The sequence below is a fragment of the Lissotriton helveticus genome, chromosome 3_2 (assembly GCF_964261635.1).
Source record: "Lissotriton helveticus chromosome 3_2, aLisHel1.1, whole genome shotgun sequence".
Taxonomy (NCBI): Eukaryota; Metazoa; Chordata; class Amphibia; order Caudata; family Salamandridae; genus Lissotriton; species Lissotriton helveticus.
The window spans coordinates 200,027,126-200,049,704 of NC_136062.1; the positions used below are offsets into that span (position 1 = coordinate 200,027,126).

General features: G+C 46.6%; 1 long non-coding RNA gene across 2 annotated transcripts in view; it reads left to right on the forward strand.

The window, feature by feature from the left end:
* The window catches only part of LOC144826265 (uncharacterized), a 142,748-nt gene that overhangs the window by 3,187 nt on the left and 116,982 nt on the right, over positions 1-22,579 (forward strand). For both annotated transcript variants that reach the window (XR_013609742.1, XR_013609743.1), the window contains exon 2: positions 11,650-11,779. This is a non-coding gene — a long non-coding RNA (uncharacterized LOC144826265). The remainder of the gene's footprint in view (positions 1-11,649; positions 11,780-22,579) is intronic.

Consider the following 22,579-nt stretch of genomic DNA (forward strand, 5'->3'; position numbering starts at 1 on the left):
GCATCAATGATCTAGCAGTACTGGCAGATAGCCTATCTACGACTGTAGCTAACCTCCTAATCTTAATGTCATTCAATATCACTCCTAGGATAGGGAATGCAGCACCGAATACATCCCCAATTACTTCTGCTGCACCCAGCCCTCTCTTCCCTCTAGTTGGTATTTCTTTCTTCGTCGTTTCTAAATTCTCAACATGATATATTTTAGGGAAGACAATAGCCAGATAGCATGATCCGTACCAATTATCTGGTAGCTTTACATAGGCATTTCTTCCACATACAAAATATACATTTGGAATTGCCTGCATCTCTTTCAGGAAATCCTTAGAGTAATACTCCAATTGAAAAGCATGTTCACAACTGACTTGACCTACATACAGATTCTCATAATAGGAGTAACTCCTGTGAATGCACAGTTTCCCCCATTTCTCCTTGTCTAAAGCAATTGGACCAAAGCTACCCTTTCTTTGATGTATCCTTTCCTCCTTGGTCCAATCTGTTTCCCATTGTCCTGAGGCCTTTAGAATCTTCTGCCTCCTGTACCTAGTATCTACCTGCCCTATAAACTTTTTCTCAATTTCTGACACTTGACAAGTCAGATTATTTCTTCGAGCATGTGAAGTATCTAACGTTTTCCATGGAATAAACCATTTGTGTAATCTGTCTTCGCTCTTGTAATAGTCCCACTTGTTCAAATGCTTGTAATTTGGGACCTCTGGCAATGTCGAGTCGAAATTCGAGAAATAATACTCAAATCCTTCTCGTCCATAAAATATGCTCAACAACAAACTGCATGTGATTCCATATGTCAATGGAAGATGATGGTATCTGATACCCTCCTCTACCGAAGCTGGTAATTGCATACAAACGTAGCAATTCTTCGCCTCCATGACATCAATGTACTCATAAAGCAATTTAGCATAAGCATTTGACCTGAAATTTCCCTGTGACTCATCTGTGTGTAACCTTTTTATTTCTGCATCTAACAACGCTTTGTCTTTATCATTGATGTTTCCCTTATCATTAACAATAGTGGTTCTCGGTGTTGACACTCCCTTGACCTCCTTGACTGCTGTTGCATCTCTCTCGTGTCCCACTATGTATGAGACAGTAACCACTAAAACTATCAGGGAAATCACCACTCCCAACATTGTGCCAACTATACATTTTGCCCTGCGGTTCGGGTTGCCAGCCTCCATGTTCTCAAACAGTGTAGCTCTTGACGTTCTTCCAGCATTCGCTTCTTCTTCTCTCTGAACAAAGTCTTTCTTTTACATAATGTCTCTCTTTGGAACACTTGGAAGCCGACAATTTACTCCGCAAAACAATTTAAAGTCCGGTAGAAACAGACAACCCTAGCCCTTCTCCATCCGCTAAAAGGAAACCCCTACCATTTTTCTTCTTCCACTCGGCGCTAGGTTATCTTGCAGTAATTTTCAAAGTCCTTTCAAAAAGTCTTTTTGCAACAAAGTGTTAGTCCAAAACAATGAGCATTCCAAGAACTTCCACTACTCGCTCAAGCATTTCTAACCGAAGGAGAGTTCCCTCCAACACTGGATATCGTGAACAGCAAACTGGAAATTCAACTGTTTCTAAAATCAATTTTCTTATTCCGCTTAGGAGAGGAGGATAGACGATGTTGAGTGTCAGCAACCTTTCAGTCTCCGTCCCCGGTAGCAGGAACAGTATTTGTACAGTGATGATTGGGTCAGTTCTGATCAGGTTCACTTCCCTGACCCTCCCGGTTCTGTGCCCCACCGACATCTGCAACGAGGTAGGTCCAATCAGGAGTAGAGTATCTTCTACTAGGCACTCGCACCCTCCTTGATCTTCTAGGGCCCTCCTCTGTTCCCTCCTGGGTATCTTCTTCCTGATCCGAGTCTTCGGATATAGGAACAAGTGTTTCTTCCTGGGCCGACCTCAAACTTAGCCTCCTGTTTCTTCCCGGCCAAGTGGCAGCCTCACACCTTGTTCTCCTATATCTCGTCCTCACACTCGGTTCTTGATCACTCTGGTACTGATCTGTGTCTGTTTCGTATTCACTGCTGCTCTCTCCTTCAGTTGCGTCTTCAGTCTCGCTGCCGTCCTGCCTTCGCTCTTCTTCTGAATCCGATGCGTTCCCAACTTCTTCCGACACCCCCTCAGCTGCTTCAATCCCTTCTTGCGACTCTTCTTCCACTTCCGGGCTTTCGTCTGGGATAGGAGCTGTTTCTTCTAGAGGTGCTGGAACTCTTCGAGTATGGGATGCATGGATCCAATTTGGCAGCCCCTCGCACTTCACCGCGGTGTTCGTGATCAGGATTACCTGAAAGGGCCCACGCCAGCGAACATCTAGGCAGTTCTTCCGGACGTGCTTTTTGACCAACACCCAGTCCCCTGGGTTCAGGTCATGACACAGGTTCCTCGATGCTGGAACTTCAGCCGCATGCACCTGAAGGGACACAGAATGGATGGCGTCAGACAATCCTTTACAATAATCCAAGATCAGATCATCTGTAATATTCAATAGGGCAGCAGTTGGAACTGTGGGAAGTCTCATGGCCCTCCCCATCAGAATCTCGTGTGGAGAGAGACCTGTCCTCCTGTCAGGGGTGCTGCGCATGCTCATAAGCACTAAAGGAAGAGCATCTGGCCAACTCAAAGATGTGGATGCCACTACTTTAGCCAATCTATTCTTCAGAGTGCCGTTCACTTGTGCCACAATTCCTGAAGCTTCTGGTCGATAACTACAATGCAGTTTTTGATCGATATTCAGTGTAGAGCACACCATCTTCACTATTTCGCTGTTAAAATGTTTTCCTCTGTCCGATTCCAGAGAGGCAGGCACCCCGAAGCGCGGTATCAACTCCCTGAGCAACAATTTTGCCACTGTGAGTGTATCGCACCTACGTGTAGGGTACGCTTCAACCCATCTGGAAAATACGCATACAATCACCAACACATACCGAAGGCGATTAACTCTTGGCATTTCGATGAAATCTAGTTGCATTCTATTGAAAGGCCCCCCCGACCTCCCAATGTGACTCAGGGTGACTGGTGTTCGCTTGCCTACGTTCAGTTGTTGGCAGGTAACACATCGCTTACATACTGATTCTGCTGCTATTCTAAATTTAGGAAAATACCAAGTTTGCCTAAACACTCTCATCATAGCATCCCTTCCTAGATGTACTGGACCATGTATTTCTCTCGCCATGGGATTTGCTAATTCTTCAGGTAACACAGCCCTCCCATCTGCTGAAACCCAAAAATCCATTTCACTTCGCACGCAACCTGCTATTTCCCATGCCTTTTTCTCTGTTTCAGGTGCGTTCTCCTGCATCATTCTTAAATCCTCCCAAGTGTCTACAGTTTCTAACATCATACTTAATTCAGTCTTTTCTTCAGCACCATCTATTTCCACTTTTGAGAAGGAATAATTTTGTTCTGCACAATAACGTGCGACTTCATCAGCGTATCTGTTGCCTTGTGACACAAAATCTGTATTCTTAGTATGTGCTACACACTTTACTATTGCGATGTCAACTGGACCTTGTAATGCTTCTAACAACAGTCGCACAAATTCTCCATTTCGAATGGGCGAACCAGAGGAGGTCATGTAACCTCTCTGAGACCACAACTGCCCGAAATCATGAACCACACCGAAACCATATTGGCTGTCAGTGTATATGGTGACTCTCTTTCCGTTTCCTGCTATGCAGGCACGAGTTAGGGCAATAATTTCTGCTACCTGTGCGGAATGTACTCCTTCCAGGAAAGCGGCTTCCACAACTCCAGTAATGGTACAAACAGCATAAGCTGCTCTCAACCGACCAGTATCGTCTCTTAAACATGAGCCATCAACAAAATAAATTTCATCGGGGTCAGACAACGGCTCATCCACAATATCTGGTCTGGGTTTCGTGCATAGTTCAGTCACATCAAGGCAATCGTGGTCTTCACATCCTTCGCCTTCTATTACAGTAGGTAATGGCATTAAAGTAGCAGGATTCAAGACAGAGCATCTCCTGAGGGTCACGTTCTCCGCAGCAAGAATAACTTGCTCGTAGCGCGTGAGCCTACTATTGGTCAGATGCTGCGTCTTCGTCCTGGTCATTAGCAATTCAACTGAATGTGGTACATACACCACCACTGGATGTCCCATCACAATACTCTCGCTCCTTTCAATGCTGACACCCGTTGCAGCAACGGATTTGAGACATCCGGGCAACGCTGCGGCTACTGGATCTAATGTAGCCGAAAAATATGCAACTGGTCTACGGGCATTTCCGTGGGTCTGTGCCAAGACTGACAAAGCACATCCCTCTCTCTCACAACAATAGAGTGAGAATGATTTCTCGTAATCAGGCATTCCCAGAGCCGGAGCACGACACAAATCGTCTCTCAACTGCAAGAACGCCACCAAGCATTCTTCGTCCCATGGTACCGGATCACTCACCTCCTTGTGCGTCAGTTTCTGTAAGGGCTTTGCTTTCAGTGAAAAGTTAACTATCCACTGTCGGCAGTAACCCACCATTCCTAGGAACATTCTAACTTCCCTCTGTGTTGTAGGCGCATTCATCTTCATTATCGCCTCAATCCTCTCTGGTGACACCTTACGTTTTCCTTTCTCTAACCGGTGTCCCAAATACTGTACTTCTGTCAGACAATACTGCAACTTGCTCGGAGATACCTTATGTCCATTTTCGGCTAAATGGTTCAGTAAGGCAATTGAGTCTACTTTACAGGCTTCCTCTGTCTCTGACGCCACAAGTAGGTCATCTATGTACTGGACCAGAACCGAATTCTGCGGCAGTACTAGATTTTCGAGATTCTTCTTCAACAACTGGTTGAAGAAGGATGGACTGTCTGTGAATCCTTGTGGGATTCGACACCATGTTAAAACGCGATCTTCCATTTTAAAAGCAAAAAGATATCTGCTCTCTTCATCCAATGGGATGGAAAAGAAAGCCTGGCAAAGATCTATCACTGTGAACCATTCTGCTTGACATGGTATTTGAAACAGTATCACTGAAGGATTCGGTACCACGGGACAACATGAAACGACTATGTTGTTAATTTTTCGTAAATCCTGCACTATCCTGAATTTCCCGCTAGGTTTCTGCAAACCCATAATCGGGGAGTTACAAGGACTACCCACAATTTCTTTCAGTATTCCCTGTTGTATCATTGACTCGATCACAGGTTTTATCCCTGCAATCGTTTCCTGTGACAATTTGTATTGAGGCGTTCTTGGAAACTCGGCATTTGGTTTTACTAGTATTTTTACCGGTTCTACCCCTTTAATCAATCCTATTTCTTCTCCTGTGAAATCCCATACCTCTGACGCCACTGCATCTCGTAAGTCTTGGGGCAGATCTTCTACTGTCAGAGTAGGATATAGTTCTACACAGGATTTTGAATTGGCCACCTTAAAGGTAGAATCATCGTCGGTAGTCTGTACCTCCACTCCTTGCGGGGTGCAGTATATGGTGCAGTTCAATTTGCACAACAAATCCCTTCCTAACAGACATACCGGACTCGAGTCACAAACCACAAACTGATGTTCGTTCATATGGTTTCCTATCTTCACAGACACTGGTTCCGTCAATGGACTAGTCAGCCTTTTATTTGCGACTCCTACCACCTGAATTGTTTCCCCCGACATCGGCAAGTCTGGAACCACCGCCGATCTCAGAGTTGATCGGGTAGCCCCAGTATCCACCAAGAACGTTGTGGGACACCCTGCCACTTCTGCCTCAACAAATGGCCCTCTTTGATCGACCTCTAGGACTGCCCCGAGGGTACAGTCCTCTTCACTACTCACACGTTGTCCTGTCAATGGATCAATGTAATAACACTTTTCTTCCTCGATGAATAGAGGCATTTGTTTAAAGACCTTTCCCCCTGTCGCTACCTTCGGTGGCTGTGGGAACTGGGCCCGTGGAGCCGAAGTCCCCCCTTTGGCCACCTTGCTTCCTGGAACTGTCACCTTTGGAGTTGGGACTTCTTGAACCTGCTCTTCTACTTCTAGCTCTCCATTTTCAGGGTTAAAGGGACACTCGCGTCGCCAATGCCCCACCTGGTGACACTGATGGCACTTTGTCGTTTTCTTTAAAGTGGCAAAGTCTAGCCTAGGTCTCTGCCCTTCTTCATTATCTTTGTTCTGACCGTTTGGTTTTCGTCCCATCCCCTGCTTCTGCTGGCCACCCTTCCCAGCGGACTGCATTTGCACCACCATCAATTTCTCCTTTAGATTCTTGGCTTTAGAATCTATCTCGTCACTACAGTATCTTGCATAACGTAAAATCTCATCTAGTGGTTTGTTCTGCCAACAGATTAAATGTTGCTGTATCATCAAACAAATATCAGGTCTCAACCCCAAGACAAACTTTGACACAAACTGCCCTATATCTTTGGGATCCATTACATCTAGTCCACTGTATTGCTTGAATGTTTTCAATAATCTTTCATAAAACTCGTGAACTGTCTCCTTGGGTTCCTGCCTCGTTCGGTCTATTTTCACCCAATCTATATCCTGCGGTGGTACCTTATCTTTCAGCCATGCTATTACCCTTTCATACTTTCTCATGACAATCTCGGACGGTCCATTAGTCCGAGCATCCCTCACTGGTTCAGTATTTGGCCATTCAACACTAGTCTTGCACGGGGTCCACAAATCAGATGGGACCACGATGTCAAACAACGTGTTCAAATCGATCCACAATACTTTCGAGATCTTGACAAACCTTTCTACCTGCTTATACCACTCAACTGGATTGTCCCTTAACTTCGGAAATGAGTTGGTAAATGCAGCTAAATCTCCTCTACTCCAGGGCACATGTACATAATTTCCGTTTGATATTTCTCGCAAAGGGAATGCCTCCATATGCATTACCCTTCCCTCGGGGGTCATCACATTTGCACTTCGTCTAACTGTGCCCTTTTTCGACCACCTTTCTTCCCATTTGTCCAATTCTCTCCACACTCTTATCCCTGATACCAGCTCTCTTATGTGTGTTTTTAATCCAGTAGTTCTCTTCTCATCTAGGTCCTGGTCTGCGTACTGTAATCTGTGGTTACTCTGCAACGCCCTTGTCCTAGATAAATCCACGGCATACCTGTCTGCCAAATCAGTCAGTTTCTCATGAAACGCTCTAGCTTTCCTAGTAATATCCTTTGCCATGAACAATAACTCATCCTGTTCATACAATTCTATCCTTTCCAAAGGCAATGTTCCATCTATTATCTCATCAACATCTGATTTTAAACTAGTAACATCGAGTCTCTTTGCCTTAATTTCAGTTTTCAACACACTAAATTTAGCTCCTCCATCCGCATCTCTCCCATCCCAGCTCCGAGATCTACGTTTAGGTACTGGTGAGTTATAGGGAGTCCTCCCCTGTTCCCATCTCTCTAGGTCCCATGCCTTTCCATCTTCTCGAGGTGGGTGGTGAAACACTCCTTCACGCCTCATAGCCCCTCTCTCCCCATCCTGGCTAGTTTCACGGGATGCATGGTAAGATATTCCATTACTCCCTCTTTCTTCACTACTTCCCTGTGATTCCTGATTATTCGAGGCGTGGCGGGACCTATCACTGTTCTCCTTTCTCCAATGTTGAACGTCTTCTCCGAGTACATGATGAAGGCACCTAAACCTATTCTGAAAAGCCTGTACCATTTGGTCTCCTCCTTTCTCCCAGAGACGGGACATCTCTTCACACTCTACACTCCTACTATTTTGTTCCTGCTGCTCCCTCTCATCCGTAGGACGTGTAACTCCTCTATTCTCTTGACTTTGGCCTTCCCGCCCCTGACTGCTTTCGCTGGCCCCACAATGAGATACAGTCCCGTTACCTCTGCTTTCCCATTCTGGTTCTGTCCTTGACCTGTTACTCGGGGTTACTGCGGACCCATCCCATTCCCTCAAATCAGCTCTTAATTCTGTATAGGACTTTGGCCGCGGTCCCCGTAGGTCCATCGGTCCTCTCTGCCCTCCCTGTCCTGTGTTGGGACCTACAGATGTATCTAATGGGGTGTTCCACGTTACCGAACCTGGCAATTGCTTCCATGCATTTGTCACGTTATTCCTCCTTTCCATCTCGATCCTTTCTCTATCCAATTGCCTCTGTTCTTCCTCTCTATCTCTCTCTGGGTTATAGATCGATACTATAGGTCCTATGGTAACAGGCACTTGAAGAGCGTCTGGCAATCCAAAGGACTCAACCCTTTCGGTGGCTGGCGTTTTCTGCACCACAAACCTTCCCACTACACTCTGTACTGTGCTAGGTTGAGGTGTCTCCCCACCTTTGGTAGGTGTCCATTCCGATATAGGGAGTGGTGTATACCCCTCTATGGCGTTCCCATCTTCCCTTGCGAGCCCCCTATCTTCTATCACCCCCACTCTCGGAGGTGGTCTATCCATTAACAATCTGTTTATCAGATTGTCTTCCGACTCGCTTTCCTCGTCTTCCTCCATGAGGTTTCCTCCTCCTGCCACCTCCCTCATCGGATACATTTTTTCCACCTCAATAGCCTGTACCCTCCACCGCTTTGCTTCCTCATCCCATTTAGAATCTCGCACTGCTCTTACCGATCGCGTCAGTCTTTGTTGACGCCTGTTCAAATTTCTGTCGTGTGCAGCCCTAATCCATGCATTAAGGGCCTCAAACTGTGTTGGTCTGGGCGAGGGTTTCAATGAGGACATGGTTGCTTTTAGCCGATGTAACACCTCTAACTTAAACGTCCCGTACTTCGGGAACTGCATTTCCTCATTCCCTTCCGTAAGCTTATTCCAAGCCCCAATCCATAATATGGTATGCAACCCCACATTCGTTGCCATATAATGAGCTGGTGTACCCTCCGGCGGAGCCTCTTCCCCATAATAATGTTCACTTCGTTTTCGTTTAAAAATCCCTTTTAAACACTTAAAACACTTCATGATTTCGCTCTTTCTCCGCGTTCGTTTACTTCCTGATGATATTCCACCAATCTCAGCCCCGTTCTCACTAACTGGCCTATCCGTACGCGACTTTCCTCCGACGTCACTCTAGCCGCCCAACCAGAGCGCGGCTCTAGCTAACGTCACACCAACCGCTCAATCACAGCGCGGCTCTAGCCGACGTCACCCGTCCCCCTTCGCAGCAGTTCCCCTCCTTTCTCAGCTCGTCTCCTCGGTCATGCACGCGTCCCATTCATACTCTGAAAAAATGATTACTTCCGTCCAAGCGATCACCTTTCTTGACTGTACGCCCACAGTCTTTCTGTAGTTGTCACCTTAACTTGGCGAAATGTCTTTCCGTTTACTTCCAGACAATCGCCTTCTCCGATAGGTTACTCACACGCAGTAACTTTCGACCAGCGTCCGTTACTCATACACTCACTCTTACACTCCCCCTATCTTGGATCCACGGCGGTCAATGGTACCTCATGACCTCCGTACTATGGTCGACAACTACCCTGGATGTTCGATACACCCAAAACCACTTAAGCTCTGGCCTGAACTTAAGATTTCACCAGTTCACCCGTTTACCAGGTAACCAGTTTACCAGGTTGCGAGCGCTCACAACCTTCTCTCATTCACACTACAGGCATTCAACTCCGCAAGACATTACAATACAAATACAACACAAAACACCGCAATCTGTTCACGCATGACCCTTTTTATACTCACTCTCCTCCGATACTGCTGCTTTTCTCGCACCGTCTGCACCTTTCGGCACACGATTCTTCCGCTGCTCGTTTCTCGACGTCTAGGGGCCTTGGGGTAAACTAACCTCTCTAGATTACCTTCCTCAAGAAGATAACCATCCTCACTCTGCTACCAACTGCTAACGCGGGATTACTGGTTACTAGTTACCTTACCAGATCCCAAACCAAGTCGACTGGATCGTTGGTACCTGTCATTGAGTAAAAGGTAATCTAACAATAAGTCAATCCATTAAGAACTTACACCACTCTAAATGACCACTGACCAGGATTAAGTTTCAAAGATTTAATATAAAGTCAAAGATAACTGAAGATACAAACTTCTCAAAATGAGATTCAGAAGATAAATTGGTATCACTATGAACATGAACTTTTTGAATAGTCTGAGTCTGAAAAACAGAATAATGAGTACAAATTCAAATAACATGAGCGTTGCCAAAATGGATACAAGTTGCAACCTCAAAGTCATTACAGAAAAGAAAATTCAGGTTAGTCTGTCCCTACACTATACTAAGTGTCATCCCTACTTAACAAGATCTTTACCCCTCTAGGTGTCAGCCGTGGTGACTTCCTAAGAAGATCACGCACTTCTCTTTGTCTCTTCTCTGATAATGGGTCTCTCCTGATCAGCCTATCTGCCTACCCATCCGCTTCCTTAGGCTCCCAAAATCATCTGCTCTACCCTCCTCCCGGGTCGCTTTCCCTAATACCAAATCACATTTCCAATAGAAACGCCCCTTGGGACGCCCCTCACGTGGTACATCTCTGCGCGGTAAACTCCATGATGGTACTCTTCAAGACCCTCGTTAAAGTTGACCTTGGTTCCCAGGCTTCTTCTCCAGTGCGCCGATACCCCCTGAAATTCCTGGAAACTCCTACAGGCCTGCGCCAAGCGCCACTGAACAAAGCCCCTTTCATTCTAGCTGATTAGGACCCTCGCACCTGCATACAGTCCGTCCTGCAGTGGGCCTCAAATTCCAGACTCCACCATATCTATAGGTCGTAAAGCACACTCGAAGCTCTGTGCTAGACACCTCTCGACTTCTCTTCTAACGAGCACATGGCACATCAAAAGGAGATGACATTATCAGTTCAGGCCTACTTGATTTACACGAAGCGGGTCCCTGCACTCTAAAACATTTAACTTGATTTAAACAGCATTCTTAACTAACATACGTTTCTAAAACAACACATCTATAAAGCATATATTTCAAACTTAATTCGATAATACATTTTTGGAAGAACCATGTTAACCCCATCTCACATTATTTTAGCAGCACGTTTAGATTTGCTGTGAATTGCCCTAAGGCCTACACAATATACTGGTTTTCAGAGTTTTGTTCAACTCTAACATGTTTCCTTTAACATGAGAACATGAGGTTTTCATATTCATTCCAACACTTCTACATTAATCTCACACTATTACGATTATTGTCACTCTACTTAAACATTCTATACACTTCACTACTGAATATAAGACACTCTGTGTATTTCACTTCTAAATATAAAACACTCGTGTTCAGCACATGTTTAAACTAACTACGTACTTGTAAATATGGTGCACTTATACATTTTTTTCAGACTTGTGCTCTCTCATATATATATATTTTTTTTAATAGTGAAAAAATGTAGTTCTTTGCAAGCATGAAAAACCATCAAAATAAAACAGTTATGGTATTTAATGCACACTGTAACTCATGTTAGCTACTGTGTTTTGCTCTTGAGGTAATGTTTTTCTTGTGCCATTTTAAAACTAGTGTTTTGTTTGGGGTTTTTTGTATGGTGGGGTACATGACTTATGGCACGTGTTGTATGCATTGCATACCATAACTGGCACATTTCAGTGTTTTTGCATACTGAAGCCAGAACCCTAATACAGTTTCTAAGTGTGTTTCTTTAAGTGAATTTCTGTGATTTAATATTATGCTATTTAACTAACCCGTCCTCACCTCCTCCCCATGCGCAGGTTTCCACAAAGTGCCGTGCTGTGGAGTGCAGAGTGAGGCCGCTCCCTCCAATCAGGGCGCTGCTCTCATGCTGGTTAGAGCAGCACCAGGATTGATCAAGTGAGTTGCAGCATCCATGTTCGTCTTCAGGTAATGTTATGGACCCCAATGTACCCCAATCTAGGCCTAGGTAGCTACTCAAACGTTTACCTACATTTGTTTCACCGTGCTCTGCATAACAGTTCTAACACTACCCAGTAATGTGCTGAATAAATATTGATCAGTTTCCTGGAAATTAGCCTAATTAATTATGCATGAGGATTCTTAGAAAAGTCCCTGCACATGAAATACATAATAACATGAACATTATCTGTGTAAAAGTCATGGTTATCTTCATCCTAGGGTGAAAGAACTGGTTTGCATAATCGCAGGTGTTAGTCTAGGCTAATTAGCATACTTGTGCTTACAGCATTTCGTCTGTGTAAGGAACCCCAAGGCTATCTTTATGGTATAAGAGAACCATACACACTCTACATAGGCAGAGGAAAAGCTTCACGTTGACACTAGACGCTGAGGTCCCGGCCTGCAGAAGCTACAGCTTGTGGGGTGTCCATCTCAACACCAAGATGGGGTCCTTCATTCTCTCCCATCAGGGGATTCTTGGCTTTACATCCACATACATGCTAGGTACACTTAGTTAGGGTTTGCATCATAGGAATACGCTTGATTACCGCCATGTATCTATATGCCTGCATATATTCACTGTTTTAGCACCATGGTAGAATTCTACCTTTGATTGACTCTGTCTGGCTTGTAATCCTATACATCTGTTTTGTCTAATGATTGTCGCAGCAAACATGTTTTAAATTAGGATAATGCTGGTTCAATAAATGCTTATTGAAAACGTCCCCATTGTTTATTCTGTGTATCTCTCTGAGACTAAGTGAGCACAAGTCCTCCACCACTCCAACCCATTTGCCCCACATTTTATGGAATTTCTTCAGGCAGCCTCTTGCCTCATACAAGGGTCTCTCCTGGACGGCGCACCAGTCCACCCTTCTATGCCATCGCGCCATGGTGGGGGCAGCTGAGCACAGACAGTTGGCCGCAATGTCTCTTTTGGCCACCATCAGTGCCATGTTGAGAAAGAATTTTTCAGCTCTGGATCCGTCCAACTCCTCAGTGATACCTAGCCGAACATTCAATGGGTAATAGGAACCTCCCAGCCTAGAACCTCGGTGAGTTCCCCAGTTACTGAGCATGTGATAGCGGAGCAACACCATACCATGTGATACATATCAGCCGGTATATGGCTGCAGCGGGGGTATGATGCATCAGGTCGGAGCCCAGCGCGATGGAAACGCAGCAGCATAAGATAGGCAGAGTGAGGGTAGTATACTTGAACCAGGCGTAGTCTTGCTGAGGTCGTAACTGTTTTGGGAGCCAATAATGTTTCCTCCAATCGGCGTCAACCAGGGACCCAAGCCAACCCTCCATCTATCCCTGAGGTGTGACAGTGTATTAGGTGTGTTATTGATAAGGGAACAATAGATACAGGAGATTCCCCCCTTACCTAGATTACCGGTCATGGTCTGGGCCCGGGCGGGCTATATTTGGGTAGGAAGGGACCATCTGAAATGTGAGAGTGGAGGGCATGTCGTATTTGCAAGTAGCGGTAGAACTAAGAGGCGTGAAGGGAGTAACACGTTTGCAAGTCTTGAAAGGTGCGTATGTGACTTCCACCCCAGACATCGCCCAATAGAGAGATACCAATGATGTCCCATGCTCTAAAGCCTGAAAGGTTGGCGACCTCCCGGAGCCAAGTGCGGCATCACAATGGGGTGTGTTGGGTCAGTTTATCTGACCACTGGGTATGATGTAAAGAAGCTCGCCAGGCCAAAAGCACCCCACGGGTTGACTTGGGTAAAGTTTTGGGGCTAGTGCTCCTATTCAGCATCCCATAGATGTTAGATAGGCCTAGGATATGTAGTTCCAAGTGGTATGCTGGGTCGGACTAGCCACAGTTAAACCAGTCATGTATGGTGAGGAGCCGAGTCTCTAGATAATAAAGGTAGAGATTCGTCATCCCCAGACCGCCGTCAAATGGTGGAATCTGGCACTGGGCGAAGGCCAGACAAGGCCTTCGGGCCCCCCCACAAGAACTTGGTGGCCATGCTGTCCTGTTCACGGAACCACTACAGAGAGAAAGAGAGGTGGGTATTCTGAAGCATCTAAAGGAACCTGGGCAAGACCATCATTTTGTATAGAGCTATTCTGCCCATAGGGTTCAGGGGTAAAGTTTGCCATTTGAGGAGGTCAGCCCGGGCTTTCTTCACCAATGGGGTGACGTTGAGTGACCAAGCGAGCTCAGGTAGGAGGGCCACCCAAATTTCCAGATACTTGAATGCAGTAGCGGCTGGTGGATTTTGAAAGTGGTGGGCGAAAGATGTTGTACCCTAATGTAATAAGCGAGCACGCGAAGCGAGCGAGCCCGAACTGTAAAAGAAGGGTGCGGCGGTTTCCCCCTGCAAGAACATTTTGAAAAAAATGGATTTGAATGGTGGGTTTTACACCACATATTTACTGCAAATTGTTGAAAAAAGGGGTATCCAAATATAGCATTTTGAAGCACAAGTGTGAAGAAAACATTAGAATCAAATCAAAAAATGTGCCCAATCCGCAAACTGGTCTACTTGCAAAATGACCCCCAAGCCAAGGAATAACAACCAACAGAAACAGGCCCTCTAAGTGTTTCCCACCTGTAACACATATCTGAATCACCTATGCTTTCATTGTACATAATAATGAAAAACTGCAGTTTCTTCTTATGTATTTTATGCAACTTAACACCATTGACAAAGCCTCTAGTCCTGGCTGGTTGTAGGTTTAATGTCACTCGTATTATATATCTGGAGGCAATGACAGAAGAAGCACAATACCAGTGGGGCAGCACACTATGCTAAGTACAGATTTTTAGCTTAACAGTTTTCAGCCACGCTCATAATTACATCGGCTGCCCCTACGAGAGATCCCGCTCCCCCACCCCAGTTTTTCATCCCAGTTAAAGCCCTGCACACACAGAAGTGTTCAAGTTCAAGTTCAAGTTTGAAATTTGTATAGCGCACTACTCACCCAGAGGGTCTCAAGGCGCTTGAGGGAGGGGGGTACTTTACTTATCGAATATCCAAGTTTTTAGTTGTTTTCTGAAGGAGAGGTGGTTCTGTGTAAGGCGGAGGTGGGTGGGGAGAGAATTCCAGGTTTTGGCCGCTAAGTAGGAAAAGGATCTTCCCCCCATGGTGGATCTTTGGATGCGTGGAATTGCGGCGAGGGCTTGATTGGACGATCGTAGTTGGCGGGTGGGGGTGTAAAAGGACAGACGTGTGTTGAGGTATTCGGGTCCTTGGTCGTAGAGGGCTTTGTGTGCGTGGGTGAGGAGACGAAACGTTATTCTCTTGGGGAGCCAGTGAAGCTCTTTCAGGTGACCGGAAATGTAAGCTTGGCGGGGGATGTCTAGGATGAGTCTGGTTGAGGCGTTTTGGATGCGTTGGAGTTTTTTCTGTAGTTTGGCTGTGGTTCCGGCGTAAAGGGTGTTTCCGTAATCCAGTCGACTTGTGACCAGTGCATGGGTGACCGTCTTTCTTGTTTCGGTGGGGATCCAACGGAAGATTTTTTTGAGGATACGTAGGATGTTGAAGCATGATGATGAGACGGCGTTGACTTTTCTGGTCATCGAGAGGGAGGAGTCCAAGATGAAGCCCAGGTTACGTGCGTGGTCTGTTGGTATGGGTGCGGTTCCCAGGGCCGGTGGACACCATGAGTCGTCCCAGGCGGAGGGGGATGATCCTAAGATGAGGACTGGAAAACACGCCGAGGTCAACCCCCTCCTAAAGAAACCCTCAGCGGACCCCACCGACCTCAAAAACTACAGACCCATCTCCCTGCTCCCGTTCCCAGCGAAAGTCATCGAGAAAGCCATCAACAGCCAACTCGCCACATTCATTGAAGAACACAACATCCTCGACTCCTCCCAATCCGGCTTCAGAAAAAACCACAGTACGGAAACCGCCCTCCTCGCCGCAACAGACGACATCCGCACCTTACTGGACAAAGGAGAAACAGTAGCCCTCATCCTCCTCGACCTATCAGCGGCGTTCGACACAGTCTCCCACCGCACCCTAATACGCAGACTCTACGATGCAGGAATCCAGGACAAGGCCCTCGACTGGATCTGCTCCTTCCTCTCCAGCAGGACGCAGCGGGTCAGACTCCCCCCTTTCCTCTTGGACCCCACACCTATCACCTGCGGAGTCCCCCAGGGCTCCTCCATCAGCCCGACGCTCTTCAACGTCTACATGGCTCCACTTGCCCCCATCGTCAGAACCTACGGACTCAACATCGTGTCATATGCAGACGACACCCAGCTCATCCTCTCCCTATCCAACGAGCCCAACACCGCCAGACGCAACTTTCGAGAAGGCATGGAAGCCGTCGCCAAATGGATGAAAAACAGCTGCCTACAACTAAACACCAACAAAACAGAAGTACTCATCATGGGCCCAAACCCCGACGCCTGGAGTGACACCTGGTGGCCCACCGCCCTCGGAAACCCGCCAACCCCCACAGACCACGCACGCAACCTGGGAATCATCCTGGACTCCGAGCTCAAAATGGACCGCCAGATCAACTCTGTCTCATCTTCCTGCTTCCACACCCTCCGCCTCCTTCGTAAGACCTTCAAATGGATCCCCCTCGAACACCGAAAGACAGTCACTCACGCCCTGGTCACCAGCAGACTCGACTACGGCAACGCACTCTACGCCGGAATAAACAAAAACCTCATCCGCAAGCTACAGAACATCCAGAACGCCGCCGCAAGACTGGTCCTCAACCTGCCAAAACACTGCCACATCTCCCAGCACCTGCGCACACTCCACTGGCTCCCCGTCGAGGCGAGAATCACCTTTAAGATGCTCACCCACGCACACAAGGCCCTCCACGGCACCGGACCAGCATACCTGAACAGCCGACTCAAATTCCACGCACCCCAAAGGACCCTACGATCAGCCCAGCTTTCCTACGCTGTGGTCCCCCGCACCAGAAAGACCAGATCGGGAGGCCGCTCCTTCTTCTTCCTCGCGGCCAAAGCATGGAACGCCCTTCCGCTCCACCTCAGACAGACAACATCGCTCCCCATCTTCGCAAGAAACCTCAAAACCTGGCTCTTCGACAGACCCCCTCCTTGATGGAATGGAACCTGCACCCCCCCAACCCCCCCCACCCCTAGCGCCTTGAGACCCTTACGGGTGAGTAGTCGCACTTTAACAAACTCCTGATTGATTGATTGATTGATTGACTTCCGTTTTGTCCGAGTTCAGTTTTAAACGGCTGTTCTTCATCCACTCGGCTACTTCTTTCATCCCTTCGTGTAGGTTGGTTTTGGCGGTGTTTGGGGCTTTAGTGAGGGAGAGGATCAGCTGGGTGTCATCAGCGTAGGAGATGATGTTGAGGTTGTGTTGGCGCGCGATGGATGCGAGGGGACTCATGTATACGTTGAAGAGGGTGGGACTGAGTGATGATCCTTGTGGTATGCGGCAGATGACTTCGGTGGCCTCTGATCTAAAAGGGGGGAGGCGGACTCTCTGGGTTCTTCCGGTGAGGAACAAGATGATCCAGTCCAATGCTTTTCCTTGTATTCCGACGTTGCTGAGGCGTTGTATAAGGGTGCTATGACAGACTGTGTCGAAGGCTGCGGAGAGGTCAAGTAGGATGAGGGCAGCTGTTTCTCCGTTGTCCAGTAGAGTTCGAATGTCGTCTGTTGCTGCGATGAGGGCGGTCTCGGTGCTGTGTTTGGCTCGGAAGCCGGACTGTGAAGGGTCGAGGGATTTGTTGGATTCGAGGAAGGCGGCGAGCTGACTGTTGACGGCTTTCTCAATGACTTTGGCAGAGAATGGGAGGAGCGAAATGGGGCGGTAGTTCTTAAGTTCAGTGGGGTCTGCTGTGGGTTTCTTCAAGAGGGCGCTGAGTTCGGCATGTTTCCAGCTTTCCGGGAAGGTAGCGGAGTTGAGGGAGCAGTTGATGATGTTTCGGAGATGGGGTGCGATAATGGAGTCTGCTTTGTTGAAAATGTGGTGGGGACATGGGTCGGTTGGCGATCCTGAGTGGATGGTGTTCATCAGGCGGATGGTGTCCTCAGTGGTGATTGGGTTCCAGGCGCAAAGGTTGATGGAGGGGGGTTTAAATTCGGAGGTGGGTGGGGTGGACTGGTCTCCAAAGCTGTTATGTATGTCAGCGATTTTGTTGTGGAAGAACGAGGCTAGAGAGTCGCAGAGGTCTTGGGAGGGAGTGATGTCGTTGGTGCCGGCGGTGGGGTTGGTAAACTCTTTGACGATGTTGAATAGTTCCTTGCTGTTGTGGGCGTTGTTGTCGAGTCGATCCTTGAATGCAGATTTCTTGGTGGATCGGATCAGTTGGTGGTGTTTGCGGGTGGCGTTCTTGAAGGTGGTCAGGTTGTCAGTGGTAGGGTTTTTTTGCCAGGCTTTCTCGAGGGTGCGACAGATCTTCTTGGATTTCTTAAGGTCATCATTGAAGCAGGGGGCTTTTTTGCTGCCTTGCTTGATTTGATGGTTTTTCAAGGGTGATAATTCATCAGCGCTGTGGGTGATCCATTGTGTGAGGTTGGTAGCTGCTTGGTTTGGGTCTGATGGTTTGGCAGGAGGGTTTTGGTGAAGCGATGTGAAGAGCTGGTCGGTGGTAATTTTGTTCCAGTTTCTGCGGGGAATTGGTTGTGGGTGATTGTGGGTCGTAGTCTTTTTGTAGTTGAAGTGAACGCAGCTGTGGTCCGTCCAATGGAGAGCTGTGGTGTGATTAAAGGAGATGTGCTTGCTGGAGGTGAAGATTGGGTCGAGCGTGTGCCCGGCATAGTGGGTGGGGTGTCAACAAGTTGTTTGAGTCCGATATTGGCGAGGTTGTCCAGAAGGGTGGTGGTGTTTCTATCGTTGTTCTTTTCCAGGTGGAAGTTGAGGTCTCCCAGTAGAATGTAGTCCTCGGAGGGGAGGGCGTGTGGGCTGATGAAGTCAGTACTGTCTTCGCTATATTGTGTGCAGGGACCTGGTGGCCTGTAGATGAGGGTGCCTCTGAGTGTGGTTTTGGGGTCGGTGTGGATCTGGAAGTGAAGGTGTTCGGCGGCTGTGAGGTTATCGTCGGAACTGGTTGTGATGCGGATGGTGTTCTTATGGACGATGGCGATGCCTCCTTCTGTTTGGTTGATGCGGTCCTTTCGGATGATCTTGTAGTCGTCCGGGATGGCTATGGCGATGACGGGTGTTGATGAGGCGTTCATCCAGGTTTCTGTAAGAAAGGCGACGTCTGGCGATGTGGTGTTGAGTAGGTTCCAAAGTACAATGGCGTGTCTGTGGACAGAGCGGGTGTTGAGCAGGATGCACTTCAGGTGGTTAGTGTCGGAGCTCTGTTTGGAGTTTGTGGATTTGGTGTGGGTCCTGATGCAGTCAAACTTGCAGGAGTGGCAGGTGAAGGGTCCATGGGTGTGTCCTGGGGCGGATTGGTAGCAGTGTGGGAGTCGGCCGGTGTTAAGTGCTGAGAGGGTTGTGGCGTCGTACGTTATGCGGGTGGAGTGGATTTTGCGGTGGCCAGGGGGTATGGCGCTGGGCGCGGTCCAGGCGCGGACGGGCGTAGACAAGCTTACCTATGGCGCACCTTCGGCGCGTATAGGGCGCGTTCGCTGCGCGTGAACGCTGGGCGCAAATGCGCCTGTCATATGTGGATAGTGGAGGGGGGCGGAGCGAGGGAGGAGCAGCTGGGAGGCAGGAGCGGGGTGGAGAGCCGGGCTGGGAGGCACAACAACAAACAACAAAATGGCAGCAAGCCAAAAGCCAAACAGGACGAGATTGGGGCACAACCTTAATAATGGCTATGAAGTGGGCAGTGGCACCGGCACAATCAGGCACAAATAAATTAAGCAGGCAAAGGCAGCAATGCACAATTGAATAATGATTAATGCGCAGTTGAGCAGTATAGCGCTACGATATAAATATAATCATGAATCAGGCACAAATAATTGCAGGAGCAATGCGAGCAATGCGCAATTGATTTCAATGGCAAAGAGCAGTCTGGCAGTATAGCGCTATGATACCCAATTCTGAGCAGGGAGCAGCGTGAGGAGCGACCGCTTCTGAGGAACTCAGGACGGTGTGTGTGTTTCTTTTGTATATGGAGGGCGGCATGGTAGAAACAAAACGAAAGTCTGCTCATGGTTTGAGGTGACAAATGCAAAACAACAGTTGATGGACAGAATGCAGAACATTGTCATACATTCACCCCAGTACAGAGATCTGGGCCTAAATCCATAGTTTTTTTCCACTCCACACCACCCCAGGTCAGACATGGCCATATGCAAATCAGCCTTGACCCTGTGCCTCATGGGAACAGTCCAGCCCGAACTGCCAAGCCATGTCTTTCCTGGACCGGAATCAAGCATCCTAGGACCGGTTTCTGGATATCAGCCGTCTTCAGCCAGGATAGCTTGACTCCAGTGGGGTGGAGAGCATGGGACTCACGTCTGAGCATACCCATCCCACTCGGGGTGACAAATGCAAAACAACAGTTGATGGATAGAATGCAGAACATTGTCATACATTCACCCCAGTACAGAGCTTAACAGTTTTCAGCCACGCTCATAATTACATCGGCTGCCCCTACGAGAGATCCCCCCTCCACCCCCCCAGTTTTTTCATCCCAGTTAAAGCCCTGCACACATAGAAGTGTGTGTGTGTTTCTATTGTATATGGAGGGCGGCATGGTAGAAACAAAACGAAAGTCTGCTCATGGTTTGAGGTGGGCAGGGTTTGTTAGTCTTGGACGTTACACTGCTTTGTTTGGCAAATGCTTCCTTGCGAGAACAAACATAGCCAACTTTTAATGAGAATAAGACCTTAGAAAAGAAGAGGGTCATAAAATGCTATATGTTCCACTGATTGGTTTTCCTGCAATAATATATAACTTTGAAAGATAAAATGTGCTGTGCTTGCCAGTGCTTATCATTGCTTACCTCCATTGTCTCTTTTTTTAAGTTTAACATTTTTGTTACATTTCCATAAGGTGCAAAGACATAAGTGTCACAAGAAAGTGTCCATACTGAAAGAAAATATGTAAACCTTAGTGTTGGTAAACACACCGGTTGCTGATGGGTACGCAAAACTCTACTCTGCCATTGATAGTGTATGGACTATTACATTTTGTTGACTATTAAATAACTTGGCTGGGAAGTCACTATAAAGAAGGTGAAAAAATGGTGTTAGTTGTTAAGAATAGCCTTTACAACCATTGCAAGTTCATTCGCTGAACATGATAGGATGCATATAAAGCCTCGTCGTTAAAATAATTCTCAATATTTCATAATTTCTCAATATAAAGTACTCAGTTAACTTTTATTTTTTACAAATGAAGAAACATTCAAGAAATCTTTCCTTTCTACAAATTTTCATGGAACATCGAGTAATGCTTTTATCTGCTTGCTACCAATGATTCTTTTATAAAATTAAAATAAAAAAAGAAGAAGAAGAGAAAAGAAAGAAAAAACTGTAGAGGGCAAAAGGCTTCTTAGGAGCCTACTGCCAGGGCTGTAGAATGGCGTATTGCTGAATACCAGGGCTGGCTAATCTTGATTCCACCTCATTCCTCTTTCTTCCACCACCATACGCTTTCAGTTCATTTACCTCATTATTGCAGGTTCTCTTTCATCACACCTTTCTCCTTGTGACTGTTTTTCTACCTTTCTCACCCTTCTTACTGCTTTTCTTTATTTTGCTCTGAGTCAAAGTCTGATAAAAAAGTCCCAAACTCTTAAACGTAGCCAGGGCCCACCACCTGCACAAATTAAGGACTGCTTGTGGTAGCAAAGCTCATGCACTAAGCAAGGATTGTGGTGCACAATATGTGAATTTTCTGCAATCATGCTGCTGCCAAGACCTTTAAATCAAAACGTCAAACACTTTCATTTTTGTGTACACTCTACGTTATTTTGAGGCTGGTAGAATAAAGAATGCAATACAGATGAGCAAAAATAATGCCTGTCAAGTTGTCATTTAAAAAATCACAAGGAAACAACAAAATGGTGGTTACAAGTCCTATATAAAAAGGAAACTATAATGATCTTAATATTTAAACTATAACTATTTATTTTGTCCTAAGTTGTAATTATTAGGGACTAGTTCAGGCAATCTGAAGCCCAGGGTGACATTCACTTGTACATAAGTCACTGGTTTTATATCACCACTGCACGAAAGATTACTGCAATCAATATCACGATCACCTTAGTCTGATGCGCCGTTTTGTAAGATATGCCTAATGTCTAATGTACATATTGAATATAGTGTAATTGTGAATGCTACTAAATTCATAAAATAATTTATTTATACCCTATCTGTTGTCTTGGATTTTGATTTCTTCTTTACAGAGCAAGTAATACTGCAACTTGACAAATCGTTGTATGAATTAATTTTTTGAAAGCTTGAATTACTCGTTTTTATCCGACAGAACTATTGTTTATGTTAAAACGCATTGCTCAGGTTCTGAGGGATACTGGGTTACCCCATAGTAACTTACTGCCAGGGTGACATACAAAGCACACTGTATTGTGTGTAACTATTTTTCATAAATGATTTTCCTGATTCCCCAATTTAGCCGAGATCCCTATAGCTTGACTGCAATGCACACATCACGTTACAAAAGGTGGTCTCTCCAGTGAAGCAGGCTTGAACCAGAATGCCACTGCAACATTGCCACCTGCTGCAAAAATGAGAAAAACAGACACTGGACGATTAATTTGTCAAAAAATTATAAAAAGAACACCCGCAATGACCCTCAGAGCCAGTGAAGAATCATTAATCATCAACCTTTATTCTTGGAAGAAGGCGCATAACCGTAGGTGCTGTT